We start from the raw sequence: 13,954 nt of genomic DNA, 5'->3' as shown, positions 1-13,954 counted from the left end.
CATTTCACGAGTGGGCAGACCAGAGACCAGGACCCATGAGGTGGTGACCCCTCTAGAGGACAAACGGCAGCATGGTCCTGGGTGCAGACTGTACCTCTTACTCAGGCAGCGGCCCCCGGTGCAAGAGGGGCCAGGTGAGAAAGTCTGAAGCGCTAAACCAATGCCTCTGGTTTGGGAAAATCGACTCATGTTCATTCATTCATTCAGCAAAGATTTACTCAGTGCCTATGTGCTAGGCACCAACTGTCCCAGGTACATGAATCTAGCGGCCAAGGAGCCAGACACGTTCCTGCCCTCACCGAGCTTACTCTGGACATTTACGCACATGTGGATAAAGACTACCTGTCCCTGGTTCTTGGGGTTGATCCCCCATTAAAAGATTAGGATATACAGGGGCGCCCGGGGGGCTCAGTCGTGAAGCATTAGCCTTCAGCTCAGGTCATGATCTCACAGCCCGTGAGTTCCAGCCCCCGCGTCGGGCTCTGTGCTGACAGCTCGGAGCCTGGAGCCCGCTTCGGATTCTGTGCGTCCTTCTCTCTCTGTCCCTCCCCAACTCGCACTCTGTCTCTCTCTCTCTCTCTCTCTCTCTCTCTCAAAAATAAATAAAGGTTAAAAAAAAAAAGATCAGAATGTAGTCTGAAAAGACCAGCTCACAACCAGCAAAGAGATGAGTTGCCTGGGTTATTTGGTAAATATGATTTGGGCAAGGCGAAGGAAGTGCACCCTAAAACCCGCGTGCGGGGGATAATTCTCCGATGAAATGGCTGTCGTTACGCAGACGATATTTATAGCGTTTGCTAAGGGCTTAGCACGCTGGATACACAGCGTTTTCTCGTGGACTCTTCTCCCGCAGGAGGCGGGGGCGACCCTTACGCCCCACTTGACAAATGCGGGAACTGGGGCTCAAAGTGATTAGTGAACTTCTCAAGGTCACATCCACCACTAACAGCCGTTTTCAGCTCAGGTCCACGGAACACCCCACTCTGAGCCGTGACCACCGGGCACACGGCCTCGCTGGGTGCTCCAGTGCAGAGCACCTCGTGATGAGTTCTGGCCCCTCACATACGCCTCCTGGCATCACACGGAGGCTGTCTAGATGAACCCCTCACGGATCTCCACGCGAGCCTGCGACATAGGTGTCAGCGGCATCCCCGCTTTACCGATGAGGCGGCCCGCTTCCCTACCCTCTAGCGACTCACCCAGGTGGACTCGGGACCCACAGGCGGGAGCCGGCATCCAGGCGGCCACCACGGGGCTCCCGAGTGTTTGCCAAATGCAGGGACTTTTCCAAGCGGGCCACCTGCATGACTGTCTTTACTGGTTCTCTGGAGGCACGTCTGTTCCTTTATTTTTGAGTTTGTACTTGAGAAATTCACATAGGTTAACCATTTTAAAGCGTGTGATTCGGTGGCATTTAGGACGTTCACAGTGTCACCTCTCTCAAGTTCCAGAACATTCCCACCCCCCTAACAAGAGACCCAGTGTTCGCCAACAACTCACTCCTGACCCCCGCCTCCTGCAGCCCCGGGCGGCCCCAAGTCTGCCTGTCTGTCTCGGTAGATTTGCCTGTTCTGGACATTCCACTGAGTGATGTCCTACAATATGTGACCTTTTGTGACTGGCTCACTTCGCCTCGTGAGTTTGACGTGGTATTTACTCCTCGTGAAGTCTTCAGAAGCAGTTCTATAACCTGGGACCCATTTTGCCGATGAGCAAAGGGGAGGCTCAGAGGGAGGAGCGAATTTGCCCCCGGCCACGATGCCCGTCCAAGGCAGGGCCAGACGCCAGCCAGGACCCCCGGACTGAAGAGCCCACAATTCTACTGGCTCCATGGTGATTCTGTAGGACGATGTTCTCTTAAGGTGATTTCTTTCAAAATGGATGGACGAGCATTTGCACATGCTAAGCTCAGGCCCTCGGTGCCAGCGGCTTGCAGACCCCGTCCCCTGCACGGCCCCTGGCTCCTGACTCCCTCCCGATGGCCTCCTTGCTGTCTTGGAGCCCACCCTCTGCACAGGCTGGTTCTGGGCCTCGCACGTGCATCTCCCTGGTGGCCACGGGGCCACCCCCACTGGGTGCTGAGATGTCTGCTTCCAGTGCCCCCAGGAAGGAGCTACACCCCAGCCTCTCACATGCCTGCTTTGTCCCCTTGAAGCCCTCCTCCCTGGGGACCATTACGCGTACTGTCCCGTCCTGGGCTCACGTGATCTGTGCTGTTCTCTGCCCTACTGTCAGCTCCTAGAACCGTCCTGGCACACAGTCGGTGCTCAACTAATGTTTGTTGACTGAATTGTGTTGTCCTCAAAAGCCTCGTTCTCAGAACAGAGGGAGACTCTTGGATGGGTAGGTTGGAGCTGAGGGCCACTGAGTGGGGCCACCACAGCCAAGGCCACGGGAGAATGGCCGCGAAGGGAGCGCTGTGGAGGCAGGAGGTCATGCAGGGCAGGCAGGGTGGGCACCGCATTTGCCCTCTTTTCGTTCCCTCCACGACCTACTTCCCTGCCTTCCTCTCCCACAGCGTGGGCACTCAGCACACTTTTCCCTGAGTTTCTTTGCCGCGCCTGGGCCCCGGGGCCCCTCCTGTCTCTTCCGCCAGCCAGCCTCCCCTCAGGGCCTTGGCGGGCCTCCACCCCTCATCTCCTCCAAGGGCCGTTCTCTCCAGCGCCGAGGCTGCAGAGGCCTTCCCGGCACAATTCAAAGGACTTTCCAGAATGTTCCATCTCAGGGAAATCCTCTCTGAGCTACATTCCAAAAGGCCACTCTCTCTCTTCTCAAGTTTCTAAGTAGGATAGGAGGCCCTTACTTGTGAGCCAGCAAAGACGCAGATCCAGATTCAAAGAGCCTCCTCCCGGTGGATCCCATGGGGACCCAGTACCACCCCGTGGGAGCAGCTTCAGCGAGGGGCTTCCTTAGCCCCCAGCCCCTCCCAAACCTGCCCCTAACTCCAGGCTGACCTGCAGGTGCATTAGTAACGCAACTTAGGAACCAAGCTGTGGCCTGGACTTGACCGACGGCAACCGGAGGCCGCGGGCCGGCGAGGCCGCACCCGCACGAAGGCCAGCCTGCGGCACCAGCAGCCCCAACCTACCCATCAGAGTCCCTCTCTGTTCCGAGCATGAGGCTTTGAGGACAACACAGTTCAGTCAACACACATTATTGGGGCACCCCCCTAATTGCCCACTGCAAACAAACCCGGGGTTAAACTGTTTATCTGGGTAAGCTCCTGGGTTAAACTTCCTAATGAGCCCCGGACCCAGATGCTGAAACCTGAGTTTCTAGATCAAGCTTTTCCACATCCTTGGCTGGGGATACAGGTCTGCAATTTAAAACGTCTGGGTGTTGAGAGTTGTCTGTGAATGAAATCTGTCATTTGAGTCCAGAAGCCTAGTGGTCCTGCCTGCCATCTATCCTGAGGGCATCTCCCCCGGGGCCCGGGCACAGCGCTGCCCTCAGAGCAGGGTGAGCGCTGCTCAGGTCCCGGCTGGCACGGGCTCCTGCGGAAACATTGTGTTCACTGCTGTGGCCCCGGGAGTCACAAGGAGCCTGATGCTAGGAGACGTGAAGTCACCTGCAAAGTCACGCCCTCCTGAAAGTTCTAGTCCTTACCCCCTTCACCGCCCCCCGCCAACCTGCGTCTCCTCATTTTGCCCCTGCATTGTGGAGACCCCGCCAGTGGGCCCCGCAGGACAGGATGGGAACTTGTCCACTGTCCCAGGTTCTGCTCTGCTGGTGGCTTGGAGCTCACCGAGGGGAGGGGCTGGAGCCCCTCCTTGGAAGGGAAGTGGTTTCTGTGGGAGGAGAGGCAGTCGCCCTGAATGGGAATAACTGGTCCGGGTCAGTGCAGCCGAGAAGGGAGCCTCTCTCTAAAGGACCCGCTGCGGGCACGCCGGGTTTGCGGCTCCCCGAGGACCCACCCAGCTCAGCCCAAACCCGGGCAAGCGGTGAAGCAATGATGCGGACACATCTCTGCGGCACCTGCTCACAGGACGGGGGATGGTGGGGATCGGGAAATGGGAGGCTCTGAGCAGGTTATGTTCTGTGATGTTTCAAAGGGACCTCGGCAGGAAAATGCATTTCTGTTCCAAATAACAAAGGCCATTTGCATTCCGTTATCATTGCGTGGGACCACAGATACAACTGGTGGCCCTGTGGTGGGGCGAGGTCCAAGGTGACAGGAGGGGTGGGCCAGCACCCAGCCAGCTCCCTCCGCCCTGACTCACAAATGCTTTTGAATGATTAGGTTTTCCCCGCAAGATCAAGTTCTGCAGGCAGACGAGTGGCCTCGGACCAAGGACGGCCTCCGATTCTCAAAGATCTCCGCGGAGAGAGGTTTATCCCTGGGTCGGCTTTGGCTTTGTCTCTCATGGCCACCCCTACAGACGCCGCGAAAGTTCCTTCTGTCCAGACGCCTGCCGGTCCACTTAAGTTCTGTCCCCCTGCGTTTTCCTCTCACGGGACATACGAGAGTTTGTTCTTGTACAGAGAAGGATGAGCCTCCCGAAAAGAAGCCCCCGGGGTTCTCACGACAAAACGTCACCGCCGGCAGCTCCAGCCAATTGTCTTCCTTGGCGTCGACACAAAGGACCATGTTCGGCACGTGGTCTCTCCCGGAGGGGTCCTCAGGGTGTGGAGCTCTGCTCCCCAAAGGCGGGGCAGGGGTTGGGGGGAGGCGGCAGCGGGAAACCCACGGAAACGTTTGTTAAGTAAATAATCTGCATACTTTAAAACTTTCACTGCGCTCGGTAAGAGTCCTTTACTCCAACTTCCTACCAGTCGCACGGAGGACGGGGGTGAGTGGGGATCAGCTGCCGGGGGGGGGGGGGGGGCTGCGCTCCAAAACGTGCATCGAACCCCAGCCACGCTGTCGCCAGACTCGCTGGCGCCCTGCTGGTGCAGACTTCCAGAATCCTTGTGGCCAAGCCAGGGGGTGATGCCTGTCCCAACTTTGGAGCTTCCAGAAGCACCGCACACTCATCACCTCATTTATTTCTTACCACGCTCGCGCCTCCGTCATCAAGCCCAGTCTGTACAGCAAGGGAGGGACTTGCCCAAGGTCCTGTGAATGGCAACGTGGGATTTGAACCTGGCCAGGCTGGGCCCCCAGCTGCTGCGCGTGGTGTGGGGGGCGGGGGCTCTTTCCTTCCCACAGAGCTGCCAGACTCCGGGACAACAGGTCAGGGGCTCTGAGGCACCCTCTCCACCCAGGACAGCCTTCCCCGGCACCTCCTGGTGCGCGCCTGGCTGCCTGAGGGCCGACTCGGTGCCACGTTCCACTGGAGTCCAGAAAGTGCTCCGTGGGCCAAGGTGACCCCCGCCCCAGCCAGTCGCACCCGTGCCCCCCTCGACTCAGATATGGGAAGGGCAAATAGCCCGAGGCCCCGTGTGACGCAGCTACCCAAGGCAGTGCAGCCCCGCGTGAACGTACCCGCCAAATTAACGTCTGCATACCCATAAAACGGCTCACTCAAGGTCATTACCGGCCCTTCATATATAACTCACCAGATTGGTATCTGGAGAGTTCTGCCTGGCTGATTTTCTCTGTTCTCCTAACTACTCCACAACTAAATGTTTCACAGAGCCATTGCTTCCCCCAAATATTTATGTTCTCAAATGTTTATTAGCCTCTCCATCATGATCAAGATTTTATGAGCACTCTATACCGACTGTGAACTAAATACATAACTTCGGATCCATCAGACTCCAGTTTGGGGCTACGTTTGTCTCTTATGACACCGTGGCAGTTGCTGTGGGCACCAAGCAGATGACAGCTGAGCACCCGTGTCCAGGGGCAGCCAAAGGGACTGACATTTCAATCCCGGAGCCATCACCTGGAGTGGTGCTTCACCGCCACGGGCAGGAAAGAAATTTCCACGGCTCCCTGGCATGGCTGGAGGGTTCCGGAGCAAGAGGGGAAGTTCAGAAGGGGCTCCTCCCTCCCCCAACCACCTCCCCACCCCCCATCTTCATTCCACCAACACCACCATCCCCGGAAGAGAAGGGCAAGACTGCCTTGTCCTCTGCCGGGCGACCCCAGCTCTCTCTCTCATGGAGCCACGGGGCTGTGCCAGGGGGCGTCCTCTGCAAAGTACAGTGGGAACAGCAGCTCACCAAGCCAGTACCCAAAGTGGTAATGGTGACAGTCAATTACTCACATCTACCCACCCCCCTCATGGAACCTAACAGTGACTTTACACCACACATGCTACCAATTCCGCTCAGCGAATGAAGGAAGGTGAGGTGACCAGAAGAGGAACCAACTACCGCCTCCAGGCCTCTACCCTGCTGTTCCCTCTGCTTCCGGGGAACCCCTGACAGCAGCTTCCCACACACCCGTGGGGCCTCAGAGCTAAGCAAAGCGGTCTGCGTTATAAGCAACATGTTTACTGGTCATATCCCACCCCCCCCCAGAGCAGGGCCCCCCCCCCCGGAGGGTAAGCTGTCCGTCCGTCTTGCTCAGTGTCCCAGCACACAGCACGTGCTCACTAAACAGATGTCAACAGACACCGACTCAAGCTCTCGTCTCTTTGACACCCCAAGCTCCTGCCTTTGATACTAAACCTACCACTTCTAGAAAACGCCATGGCAATGCCAGCCAGCAGGTGGTACCTCGGGAACTGAGCGGACCCACGTCCAGATGGGGCTCGACGCCTATACTTTTCCCGGATGCACATCTGGGGAAGGATGAGTGACCCTGGCCTGCCCCCTCCCACCTGGCCGCAGGACGGGCAGCCTGAGCCGAGGGCAGAGTTTCCAGAGACGTGTCCTCCCTAAAGGCTAAATGTCGGGGACCCACCCCAACCGCAAGGCGGCCGTGCACGCTCCGTGTGGAGAGATGGTGGAGTACGTTAGCCTCCAGCTTCTTAAGGAGGCAGCGTGGGTCTTGTGCAAATGACTTTCTTTCACGATGGACCTTCATGTTCGTAATAAGCCTGTCATGTTTCAGCTGTGAGTCAAAGCTAAAAATGGAAATAAATATCATTACTTAAATACGCTGCATCCAAATTGGAAAGTAACTGTTGTGGGCAATACAACCATTCACTTACTTATTTATTTATTTTAAAATTTATATCCAAGTTAGTTAGCATATGGTGCAACAATGGTTTCAGGAGTAGATTCCCTAGTGCCCCTTGCCCATTTAGGCCATCTGCCCTCCCACAACCCCTCCAGTAACCCTCTGTTTGTACTCCATATTTATGAGTCTCTTATGCTTTGCCCCCTCCCTGTTTTTATGTTATTTTGCTTCCCTTCCCTTATGTTCGTCTGTTTTGTCTCTTAAAGTCGTCACATGAGTGAAGTCATATGATATTTGTCTTTCTCTGACTGATGTCACTTAGCATAATATCCTCCAGTTCCATCCACGTAGTTGCAAATGGCAAGATTTCATTCGTTTCAATTGCCGAGTAATACTCCACTGTATATATATACAGCACATCTTCTTTATCCATTCATCCATCCATGGACATTTGGGGTCTTTCCACACTTTGGCTATTGTTGATAGCTGTGCTATAAACATTGGCCTTAGAAACAGCATCCCTGTATCCCATGGATAAATACCTAGTAGTGTGATTGCTGGGTCGTAGGGTAGTTCTATTTTTAATTTTTTGAGGAATCTCCATACTGTTTTCCAGAGTGGCTGCACCAGCTTGCATTCCCACCAACAATGCAGAAGAGATCCTCTTTCTCTGCATCCTCGCCAATATCTGTTGCTGCCTGAGTTGTTAATGTTGGCCACTCTGACAGGTGTGAGGTGGTATCTCATTGTGGTTTGGATTTGTATTTCCCTGATGATGAGTGACGTGGAGCATTTTTTCATGTGTCGGTTGGCCATGTGGATGTCTTCCTTGGAGAAGTGTCTATTCATGTCTTTCGCCCATTTCTTTACTGGATTATTTGTTTTTTGGGTGTTGAGTTTGATAAGTTCTTTCTAGGTTTTGGATACTAACACTTTATCTGCTATGTCATTTACAAATATCTTCTCCCATTCGGTCAGTTGCCTTTTAGTTTTGCTGATGGTTTCCTTGGCTGTGCAGAAGCTTTTTATTTTGATGAGGTCCCAGTAGTTCATTTTTGCTTTTGTTTCCTTTGCCTCCGGAGACATGTTGAGTAAGAAGTTGCTGCGGCCAAGATCAAAGAGGTTTTTGCCTGCTTCCTCCTCGAGGATTTCGATGACTTCCTGTCTTACATTGAGGTCTTTCATCCATTTTGAGTTTATTTTTGTGTATGGTGTAGGAAAGTGGTCCAGGTTCATTCTTCTGCATGTCGCTGTCCAGTTTTCCCAGCACCACTTGCCGAAGAGACTGTCTTTATTCCATTGGATATTCTTTCCTGCTTTGCCAAAGATTACTTGGCCATACGTTTGTGGGTCCGTTTCTGGGTTCTCTATTCTGTTCCATTGATCTAAGCGTCTGTTTTTGTGCCAACAACCATTCTTGAAAGGAAACATTTAGACATATTGTAAATCCATCATTGATCCTAAGGGAAAAGATACGCTCCCTGACACACTGGTTCTGTGATGTCAAGCATTTTCCACAGCTTGAGCAGGTGCATGGGTCACTGAACTGCACCATGAACTTGGGCGGCTGCAGCGCTGCCGTTTAGGTGCCCCCTGTGGTCCTGCAGCATATCCAGGCTTACGTGGAGCCTTTGTTTCTTGGACGGTCGAGCTGTTCCCAAAGCACACACCACCTTCGGCTGTACGATTCTTTATCTCCACCAGTAAATCAGGAGCCCTCAGGCACTTTGGTAGTGCTCACCGAAAATAGAAATGCAACCACGATTCAGCAATTCCACCTCCAGGATTTTACCCTATAGGGAGAGTCTTCTGAATACACAGAGCCATATGTACTTTTATTGTAGTACTATTGGCAAAGTGAAAGAAAGGAAACAGTCTAAATGCATTTCTTTACTTTTCTAAAATGTTTATTTAGTTTTGAGAGACAGTGCAAGAGAGGGGGGGGCAGAGAGAGAGGGACAGAGGATACCAATCAGGCCCCACACTGACAACATAGAGTCCGATGTGGGGCTCACACTCACAAAACTCGTGAGATCACGACCCAAAACCAAGTTGGACACTTAACAAACTGAGCTACGCAGGTGCCCCTAAAAGCTTTTCAAAAATGCTTTTCTGTTAAATAAATTACTGCACAGTCACAGACTGGAATACTACGTCGCCATTAAAAAGAATGAGGAGCAGGGACACCTGGGAGGCTCAATCCGTTGAGCGTCTGACTTCGGCTATGAAGACTGCTTCAGATTCTGTGTCTCCTTCTCTCTCTGCCCTTCCTTGCTGTGTTTTCTCTCTCTCTCAAAAATGAATAAACATAAAAAAAAAAAAGAATGAGGAATAGAGCCATATGTGCTATGTGAAAAAAGTCTGCAGTTACAGCATTAAGAGAAAAGAGACGGTAAGCAAAGTGTGTGGTACGTCTCCATCTACATAAAATAAATGCATTTACTTATCTCTTAGCTATTGATGCAGAGAAATTTTCTTGAAGAATGTTCAACCAACTACGAGCAGTGGTTGCTTCTAGGAAAGGGAGTAGAGTTCTAGGATGAAAAGAAAGCTTAATATTTCCCCCCACTTTTTATTTTGACACATTTTGATATATAAAAATAAGTTATGTAACATACAGTCACTCAGTCCCCAAATGTTTGTTGCTCACCTACTATGTACCAGGCATTGTTACTTTAGGAGCCATTCACCAAGTATATTGGTGAGTAAAACAAATATTGCTTTCTTGAAAAAATGTCTTCTGGGTAGATACATTCTTTATATATATATATATATATATATATATATATATATATATATATATATTACATTCTTATATGTGTATATATAGGTGTGTGTGTGTGTGTATATATATATACACACACATATATATATATATATATATATACATATATATATACACACACACCTATATATAATGTATATTAAAACTAACCCCATGAGGGGCGCCTGGGTGGCTCAGTCAGTTGAGCGTCCGACTTCGGCTCAGGTCATGATCTCGCGGTCTGTGAGTTCCAGCCCTGCATCGGGCTCTGTGCTGATGGCTCAGAGCCTGGAGCCTGCTTCCGATTCTCTGTCTCCCTCTCTCTCTGCCCCTCCCCTGCTCATGTCTGTCTCTCTCTGTCAAAAATAAACATTAAAAAAAAAAAATTAAAAAATAAATAAATAAATAAAACTAACCCCATGAACCCACACGAGAAATGCATCGCTCCAGTACTGACAAAATGCTCCAGACCTTCCTAACCAGTCCCTTCTCTGTCTATTCCAACACTGGAAGAAAACCACCGTCGTGAATGATTAAAGGTGTATAAAAGTACCTAAACAATGCATTAGTGTGCTTGCAGTGGTATCCTGCTAAACATGGTCTTTCACAACTTGCACTTGTCCTCAGCGTTATTTTTCTAAGATTCCTCCCCGTCGACATGCACGGCTGTAGTCCACCCCTCCTGCAGCCACGTAGCGTACCATCTGCTGTGATTCGCCCAGGATCTTCTGCACAGGGGTGTCTTCCCCAAGGTGTTTTGCTCTCACACACAGTGCTGCCACAAGCATTCATGTGCAGGAGTGTTTGGGGGAAGGAGGGTCTCACGGTTATGCTTCAAGGTATTTAATAGCAATAGGACCGTTTGGATTTCTATTTCTTCTAATGTCAATACTGGTAAGACTTTTTTTTTTTTTCCTGTGAATTTATCCATCCTATGTGTCTAGATTTATTATAATAAAGTTGATAATATTTTATATTTATGGCTCTGTCCCCTTTTGTATGCCAAGCGTTGTTTATCTAAGCCTTCTCTATCTTGCTAGAAGTGTGTCGATTTCATTGATTTTTGTCAAACAATGCACTTTTGGCTCCGTTGCCATTTTTTGCACTCCTGATTTCTATTCCTGTGGTCTCTCTCCTGCCGCTTTTGGGCTTATTATTTTTCTAGCCTAAGTCAGAGGCTTAGACGATTAATTTTCAGTTGTTCTTCGAGATTTCTTTTTCACTGGCTATCCATGGGTACTCTTGATTTCTGACTCCTGTCAGTTAGAAAACTATTCAACTTTTTAGTTGTATGGATCCGCGGGGCCGGTGATGCCATCCCTTGAATTTTAAACAAATGTGCCAACGACTGCGTGTGCGAGCTTGTTGCTGCGCTGCTTGTAACAGAAAAAACAAACAAACAAAAACAAAAAAACTGGAGACAACGTAACTGTCTGCCACACAGAGGGCATTTAGGTACATTATCAGGGGCGCCTGGGTGGCTCAGTCCGTTAAACGTTTGACTCCGGCTCAGGTCATGATCTCACAGTTCGTGAGTGTGAGCCCCGCATGGGGCTCTGTGTTGACGGCTCGGAGCCTGGAGCCTGCTTCGGATTCTGTGTCTCCCTCTCTCTCTGCCCCTCCCCTGCTTGTACTCTGTCTCTCTGTCTCTGTCTCTCTCTCTCTCTCTCTCTTAAAAATAAACATTAAGAAAAATTTTAAATACATTAGATACATCTGGACTATGTAATCCTGAACACAAACTATTACTATGTAATAGTTTGCATGGTGTGATACTTAACAAACATTTAATGAGTTGTGGCTTTATGTAATGGTAAAGATGCCCACAATATCTTGTTAAGTGAAAAAACAAGTTCCATACAGACGTATACGTGATGTTACTTCTTGTTTAAAAAATTCTGGTTTAAAACTCACTGGAGAACAACCTGGGTTTTAGGTCACTCACACGGCTTCCACGGTTCCTTAGCTGGCTCAGTCACCTAAGCAGTAAGCATCGCAGAGTCCCTGCCTCAGGGACTCTTCTTCCCAGAAGAAACATGGGCCAGTGGGCTCGAGTGCCACGAGGGAGAAGGGAGGGGCCAGCCAAGCACGTGGGAGGGGTTCCCAGGCAAGTTTCCCCAGGAGGTGACAGGTAAGAGCTCCACATCCCATCCACAGGGGTTGAGAGAGGGCCTGAAAAGGCAGAGCAGTTCTGGGGGCAGGGGACGTGGGGCCGGGCCAGGAGCACCCGCCCCACCCCACCACTCCCTGCTGCGGACGCAAACTTCCTGCTCTTGGCCTCTTTGGCCTCCAGTTCCATGTGGGGTGAAATCAGGGACCTGAACCGGTCGGTGATCTCCAAGGATCCTTCGAAGTCTGAGCTTCTCTGCTGACATTCACCAGTTGCGAGGGTGACGCCGTGCTGAGTCGGAAACGTCTGGGGGAAGCTGGAAGCTTCTAGCCTAGCGGAACCCTCTCACTCCCAAGGCAGGGGGCCCGGCCTCGCTCCGCAGAAGCTCCACGCGTGTGAGAGGAATGGATGGATGAGCGAGACAATAAATGATTAAAGAGCAAGGGAAATGTGCTGCTAAGTGCGTTCACAGAAGGGCGCGAGCAAGGTTTTGCAGGAAGACTTTTCCATAGTGGTTCTTCCAGGTGATCGTGAGCTAACACAGCCGGGTGCTGGGAAGAAAACTCAGCAGCCAGGGCGCCCATCTCCCATTTGTGACAAAGCTGAGCTTTTCTGCCCACTGCCACTTGCCACTCCTGCGAGGTAATCAGATCGCTGTTAATTAATAAAGCTGTCAGGTGAACCGTCCTCTCTGGTCATTAGTATCCTTCCAGAAAGAGAATCCTGCCGACGCCACCCCATCCGCCCCTCGGCTGGCGGCTCAATTAACTTAATGCTATGCAAATGACAGGCTCGGCTCATCATTAGCTTATAGCCCACGAATGTTAATCACATAATTGGGCCTTCAACAGGGTAATTAGACACGAATTCGTCCATTAGTCTTACAAGGCTAATTATTGTTGAGAGGGGAGGGGGATGGTCCCAGAGCTCCGCAAGAAGAGGGGCATCTGGTTAAAGCAATCATGGGGGGGGGGGGACCTTCTGCCAGGAACATGGCAGTCGAGGCCCATCTTCCCAAGGAAAAGGGGACCCTGGAAGGGCCTCGGGTGCCAGGCATGACTGCAAGGTGGGCAATGGCTCACCGCCCTGGTGGGCTGGGATGTGGAAAAGAATATGGCATTTAAAACCAAAAATGGGACGCCTGGGTGGCTCAGTTGGTTAAGCATCTGACTCTTCAGCTCGGGTCAGGATCTCACTGTTTGTGGGTTCGAGCCCCACATCTGGCTCTGCAGTGACAGTGTGGAGTCTGCTTGGGATTCTCTCTCTACCCTCCCCCCAAATAAATAAATAAACTTCAAAACAAAAAATAAAAGTAATTAAAACCAAAACAAATAAATGAGTATGGCCAGCCTGGGGCCAGGACGCCTGGTTCCAGCCCCCACTCATTCACAGTGAGACCTCAGTCAAGTTGCTTAGTCTCTCGGGGCCTCAGTTTCTCCCTCTGTGCAATTTGGAGGATGTACTAGAAGGCCACCAGGGGCTTTCTGGTTTGACTTCCATGGTTTTGAAAGCTCAGAGCGCTGGCTGGGACTGGGGGCGGGACAGGAGCGATGGCAAACCTTGCCGCGGAGCCAGAGAAGGTGCTGGGGGAAGCCGGGAGCTCCTTGAGCAACGCCCGTGTGCGACCGGGGCAGCCACGAAGATGTGACTGAGGTGCCCACTAGGAGCCTGTGTGAGTTTGCTTAGGCTGCCACAGCCAAGGCTCCCACTGGCCCCTAGGGGCTGAGGGCATGCTCTAAAATTCCTACTTTTAAAAAATTTTTAATGTTTATTTATTTTTGAGAGAAAGACAGAGTGAGCAGGGGAGGGGCAGAGAGAGAGGGAGACACAGAATCGGGAGCAGGCTCCGGGCTCCGAGCTGTCAGCACAGAGCCCGACGCGGGGCTCGAACGCACGAACCGAGCCACCTAGGCGCCCCTAAAACTCCTATGCTGAGCCCCGGTTCCTGGTATTTGGAGACAGAGTCTTTACAGGAGGCTCTGACCCCATCTGGTGTCTTGCAAGAGGAGGAAGTGTGGACACACGGGGCCCTGGGGACACACGAGCACAGGAAGAGGCAGCACCAGGG

At 51.7% G+C, this 13,954-nt stretch overlaps 1 protein-coding gene across 4 annotated transcripts in view; it reads right to left on the bottom strand.

Annotated features, from left to right (window-relative positions):
* The window catches only part of AK8 (adenylate kinase 8), a 129,875-nt gene that overhangs the window by 19,774 nt on the left and 96,147 nt on the right, over positions 1 to 13,954 (bottom strand). The window lies entirely within an intron of this gene.

This window comes from Acinonyx jubatus, chromosome D4, assembly GCF_027475565.1.
Source record: "Acinonyx jubatus isolate Ajub_Pintada_27869175 chromosome D4, VMU_Ajub_asm_v1.0, whole genome shotgun sequence".
Classification (NCBI taxonomy): Eukaryota; Metazoa; Chordata; class Mammalia; order Carnivora; family Felidae; genus Acinonyx; species Acinonyx jubatus.
Note: the sequence above shows the minus strand (reverse complement) of the source record. Positions and strands in the feature narration are given on the sequence as shown.